The 5,995-nt window shown below is 54.5% G+C and overlaps 1 non-coding gene across 1 annotated transcript; it reads right to left on the bottom strand.

The window, feature by feature from the left end:
• Nucleotides 1–200: 200 nt before the first annotated feature.
• Nucleotides 201–283, bottom strand: TRNAL-CAG. The gene has a single exon. It is a non-coding gene; the product is annotated as a tRNA-Leu (tRNA).
• Nucleotides 284–5,995: the final 5,712 nt, after the last annotated feature.

Below are 5,995 nucleotides of genomic sequence, written 5' to 3'. Positions count from 1 at the left end.
ACGCGCTGCGTTCAGGTCGCAGTCTCCCCTGGAGGCGTGGGTTCGAATCCCACTTCTGACAGCTTAGTTTTGCGCCGCTCAGAGACTGCATTTTGCTGCGAGGAAGCGGAACAGATTAAAACCAAATCAAACACAATTAAACGCAATTACCTAATTAGTTTTAAGTAAAGGCAAAAAGCAACCGCAAAACGATTGCTTAGTGTCAGAAGTGGGATTCGAACCCACGCCTCCAGGGGAGACTGCGACCTGAACGCAGCGCCTTAGACCGCTCGGCCATCCTGACAGCGCTGTGGGGTTTTGCCCGCCCCGTGCCACAGGGCCCACACTCCCGTCACCTCCGCTCCCCACACAAATCCCCGGGGATGCCCCTCGGCGAGGGGAGGACACAGCCCCAGCTGGTGACAGGGGCTCACCGGGGGTTGGAGGAACCAAGGAGGGCCGCGGTCCGGACCACGCAATGGCGGGAAGCATGAGTCAGCGTCCCACACTGAGCTGCCATCGGAGAGTGTGAGGAGGGGAAACGCCAGGACCCTTCACGTCACACCCTGGCTTATTTATGTGTTAAAAACGGGGGGCCAGAATTAGCCAACAGTGTCCCCCTGAGGGTGTGATGGAAGACACACCTGGGCCGCTTGCAGAGAAGTCAGCGTTTGGATTTCTCTGCAGAAAATCACAAATCTTCTCAGCACTTCTTGGCAGCTCCTGCTGCTTCTCCAGAGCTTGTTTAATATCGGTTTTACATGAAATGTGGCATTACATATTCTGACAAAGTGAAGACTTCTGGGGACCAAAGGAGGTGCCAGGACATCTGGCAGGTGGGACCGGACCGTGCTGGGACAAGAGGTGGCACGTGGTCCTGGTTGCACATCTGTCCTGGTTTACTGGGACAGGAACTTCGATTCAGTTTTCTATTCAGGAAAACTGCATTTGTAAAAAGACTTCAGCACTTGTTTGTGGCGGGAACAAAGTGATAAACCACTTTGTTTTAGTTTCCAGCTGGTACTGGTATGTGGTGATCAAGGTCTTGAGTTAACCACGTGCTGCAGGGAGCTGGGGCAGTTGACCCCAAGCTGACCAATGAAAATTATTCCATACTATAAATGTCATGCTCACTATAAACTGGGGAGTTTACTGGGGACACCTCACTCTCTTCAATGGCTGCTGTCTCAAGAGGGACTCACCTGTTGTTCTATTTCTCCACTGTATCAGCTGAGTATAACTCTGTAATTCATATTAATACTGTTATTAATACTGTCGGTTTTTTATTATTATTCTAGTAAATCTGGTTTTATTTCAACCCAAGGGTCTCCTTTCCTTTTCCTGATTCCCCTCCTGGGCAAGGAGGAGTCATTGGGTGACAGAACAAGTGTCCCAACCGCGACAACGTCCCACCTAGAGCTATTGCAGCTGAAACCCCCTCAGCCACTGCTTGGCTCCAACGGTGACTCAAGGCCCAGGTCTGGCCCCTAGACACATTCCCCGCCAGGGGTTTGCTTTACCCCTTCCCCAGAAATTGCTTTAGCTTGAAATGCTTTAGCTGACAGTTTGGAGAAGGATCTGTGCCGAGACTGCCTGCAGCTTCCTACCCTGCCCACCTGTGGTTACGGCCCAAAGGACTTGTTCTTGTCGGTTTTTGTGTGAGCCATCGCTGCAGAAGCAAGCTGGGAGAGCCGCCAGATGAGGGGGAAGTGAATGGGGGGCACAGAAAGGGAAAAAGCCACATCCAGAGCAACATAAACAGCCAGCAGAGAAAGCTATTTTTTGAACTTTTACTCAGCCCATTGTCCAGGGGTGAAAGTCCCGGTGGCCTCAGATGGGAGATGTTTATCTGCGTCCATGTACTGCACCTCCACAAGCAGGAAATGATACAGCGGAGCTGAAGTCATCTCCTTCAACTCCTTCAAGGTGCCGGTCCAGCTCTGCTGTGGAATCCACAGGAGCCTGGTACCTCCACAGTCCTGGGAAGTCCCTCTCCTGCCCCACGGGAAAAGCCCAGGCCATGGAGGTGCCCAGGACCTGCAGGGAGGTCGGCGTTTGGGAGCCCTGGTCTACCCATAGCAGTTCTGAGTTACCAGCACCCAGCGTGGAGTTGTCCTTGTGCAGACGCTTTGGCAGGGCACAGGGGTTGCTAATTAACTCTGGAGCAGAAGCAGCCATTTTTTGCATGGATAATTCAGCCGAGGAAGCAGTAATGGCCACACGATGGCATTCTCTGCTGTGGCGAGATGCAGAGGCCCTCCAGCCCAGGGAGCTCTGCAGAAGCCTCCCTGCGGGGGCAGAGTGGGAGGCAAGCGCCCTGAGGGCAGTGGGACCCTGTCAAAGGGCAGGAAAGGACGAATGGTCCTTCCCTGTGTCCTTTCCTCTTGACCCCTGTCACCTTCGGGCTGGCAGGGTCAGGGAGGGGCCCTGGAGCTGGGGGTACTTTGGGTTTTTTTTCCTTTTTCAGCCATCCGGTGAGCGCCCAGGGGAAGTGGCTCATCGTTTGCTGGTGGGGGTCTTTCCTCCCGGCGGATGCCTGTCAGTGGGGGCCAGGGGGCTCACAGGGGCCGGCTGCACCACTGCCCTGCACCCCTCCCTCAGTGAACCTTTGCTCATGCACTTTCTGGTGTCTCCCCATCCTCTCTGTCACAGCTCTGGGGGTCCTCGGGGAGGGTTGCTGCCTGCAGTCAGGCTGCTTTGAAATTTCACCCCGCTGGCCCAGAGCGGGTGAAGCCGCGGTGGTCTGGAGGTGTGGGCTGGGGCTGGACACGGAGGTCACCCACAGGGAGGTCTCTGGGCTGTGGTACAGCTCCACAAGAAGGGTCATCGGCTCCTGCAGCAGAGGGTTCGGTTCAATTTGGCACACTGGTGTGAGCAGGACTGCCTTCAGTCACAAGCCCGGGTTTGAGATCAGCTCTGTCTCAGGGCAAGGATTTACTCCCAAATAGCATTTTTAATCCCAGACATGCCTCATCTCTGCTTTCTTCCATTCTCCCCTGCTGCTTCCTTGGCATTAATACAAGGAATCACAACCCATGACAGGAATCTACCTCATCCTTAACCCCAGCGACTGCTTTTTTAACTATCTCCAGCCAACACCAAAATGCTAATGGCCAGCATCTGTAGCCCGTTGCTTTGTTAGGAGGTAAGACAGCTGCACTGACCCTTAAAATACACCCCACAGCTGCCTGGGAGCTCAAGGAGCGCCTGCATCATGTATGGGGCAGGTGTGATGCTCCTAGAAAGTCTGAGTGAGGCAAAAGTGTGTTGCCCTGGGATGAAGCTGGTGAGGGAGCAGGTCAGTAGTGAGGTTATTGCTGAAACTCAGTGAAGGCTCTGGACAAAAGCAGAAGAGAAGATGTCATGTTATTACAACATGGGGCACAGAGAAGCTGGGGTGAGGACTCCCTGGTCTCTCAGTTGAGCCACCAAGGCTTGAAAAGGGTTAAGAGCCTGGGCAGAGGAACCTGCATCTGAATTTGTCTCCCTGCCCAGCCCCTCTGTTTATTGTGCTAAGTGCATGTAAAGGCTTGTTGTGCTCCCGGGGCTGTGTGCTGCTGCTCTCCCGTGGCCCTGGGCACCAGTGGGGAGCTCAGTGTGTGCCCATGGCCAAGGCTTGGCAGAAATGAGCGGGATGACAGCTCTGGTCTGGAGGGCTGTGGTCTCCCATTTCTAGACCCTGAACTTGTCAGGAGTCTGAAAGCCTGTGGGACAGGAGGGCTCAGCTCGGAGCAGGGGGTGACAATGGCCCCAGCACAGGTCATAGCACTGCACAGGGCAGCTCCTCTTGCCCTTTGGGGCTCCCACTGAGACACCATTTGCAGGGTCAGCCCCAGCAGCACTGCTGGAGAGAGGTTTTCTGGATCTCTTCACCCACCATCACAGCTTAATGATAAGTTCATGTTAAACTGGTCCTGCAGACGCTGTTGGAAGGCACATGGCCTTTTCCTGCCCTGAGGGGCTGGGAAGAGGTGAGCCTTTCCGAGAAGGCAATAAACAGGGCTGCTTCTGGTAAGCTCCTTTCTGGGAGACTGGCACCGCTCATGTGTGAACATGCTGGATCGAGAAGTGGGGACATGGAGATGATGGCACTCGCCCACACATGCTGTGGGATGGGGCCAAAGGGCTGAGTCTGCAGCAGGCAGGATCTCCCTGTGCCCCTGAGCGAAGGGGCTGGGACTTCCCCACCTTCTACCTGTTCCCACAGTGGCCTTGGTAGGACCCTTTTCCAAGATGTGAAGGAGGGGAGACCCCCCCTCTACCACCCTGGGGTGAGGCTCAGCACAGCCGCTCCTAGGCCAAGGGGAAGCCTGTCCACAGCTCCTGCAGCAGCCGTGCTCTGCTGTGGAGCACAGAGGAGGCTGTGGTGCCCAGCCTGACCAGACCTGCTGCTGCTGTCCCCTCTCTTCCCTCCAGAGCAGTGGTGAGAGCTCAGGGATCATCTGGCACCTCTTCATCGTGCCGGCTCTGTGGAAATGCTGCCTTCAGGGCCTAGAGAAGGATTGCAACATCAGGACACCTCCACAGGGGCCCAATGTGCTCAGACAGGCCCGTTCTGGCTGAGTCCAAACACACTCCTTCCCCTTATCTGCAAAGCTGCCCCAGATTCATCTGTGCCATCCAGGCACCTCTCCCCAGCGGAGCCGTCCCCGTCCCCTGTCCCAGGGAAGAGCTTTCTCCCAGTGGATGCATTGCTCTGTGGGGGACAAGTGATTCTTCTCTGTTTGGGAAGTGCTTAACCGTGTCGCCAACTAACCAGCTCTGTGTTTGTTTCTTTTCACGCAATACTTTCAGCCCACTTAAGGTTTGCTTATTGCAGCAGCCGTTGCAGTCCTTGGCAGCCTCTGTGGGACAGCCACAGAATGAGTTGTCTTCAGTTCTGGCTGCTCCAGCTGCCGAGGAGACACACCAATCCCACCACAGGTACGCATCTTTCCATGTCATGTCCCACCGGGATTAGCCACCAGCTCAGAGCTGATGCTGCTGGGGAAAAGCCATGTCCTGCAGACTGGCTGGCTCGGGATGCTGACTGGTAGCTGTGGAAAAGTGCAGAGCATCAGCACTTCACATTGTGTGCAGGAGCCAAAATTTTTTCTGATTCACAAGGAAGGAGGAAGCCATTGTGTTCAGAGAAGTGAAAGCCTGGGTGATGTCCTCTACTATTTTTGAAAATGTTTTTCTATGTAAAGCTCCTTCTTAAAAACACAAGCCCTGCACTGGTCGATACTTCCCAAATAGGAGTTGTTTCATCCCCTGTGGAGATGCTGGCTGCAGACAGCCCCAGGCATCTGTTCCTCATTTCCTGTCTTTTTCTTTAATGTGAGAAAATTTGAAGCTGTGCAGTGCCAAACAGATTTTCTGGATCCCCTGTCATTTAATTCTCTCCTTTTTTCCACTGACGGGTCAAGAGCTCTACATTAAGCAGAGGCTGAGGGCATCTCCAAAACGAGAGGCCACTTTTGGCTCTAAGGGACCATCTCCTGAGCCTGGCACTGGTTGCCTTGACTAGGAGAAAAGAGGATGTTGGATCGGTTCGGGACTGCTCTGGACCATACCACCCAGTGCCATGTCATTGGAAAAGCCATTGAGGTTTCTCCAGATTGAATTTTGGGAATCTGGTCCCACACATTGGGGACCAGCTGTGTGTCCTGGCCTGATCTGCAATCTCCCACCTCCTGGCTCTCAGACCTTGCCGCGTGTGCCCTCCTCAAGAGAAACTGGAGGAGCTCAGTACTGGTAAGCGTGGAAGCTCTGCTGCAGTGGTGGTGCTTGAGCTGCCTTGGGTCTAACCCTCCTGGGCTGGGGCAAAGGGGGATCGTGTCAGAGTGGTGGCCGAGCAGCCAACCCAACTGGGGAGAGGTGGGTGCAGTGCAAGGATGAGCTGGGAGCATTAGCAGGGGAAAGAGAATCTCATCATATGTCTGGATTTGGAGTCCTGGGTCAGCCCGTTTCCTTTACAGCATCAAGACTGGCTGGATCTTCCCAAAAGCTAAGTGTTCCTGCTGCCTCTTTCCAG

This window comes from Mesitornis unicolor, unplaced genomic scaffold (genome assembly GCF_000695765.1).
Source record: "Mesitornis unicolor isolate BGI_N332 unplaced genomic scaffold, ASM69576v1 scaffold18898, whole genome shotgun sequence".
Taxonomy (NCBI): Eukaryota; Metazoa; Chordata; class Aves; order Mesitornithiformes; family Mesitornithidae; genus Mesitornis; species Mesitornis unicolor.
This window is presented reverse-complemented; position numbering and strand designations above follow the sequence as displayed.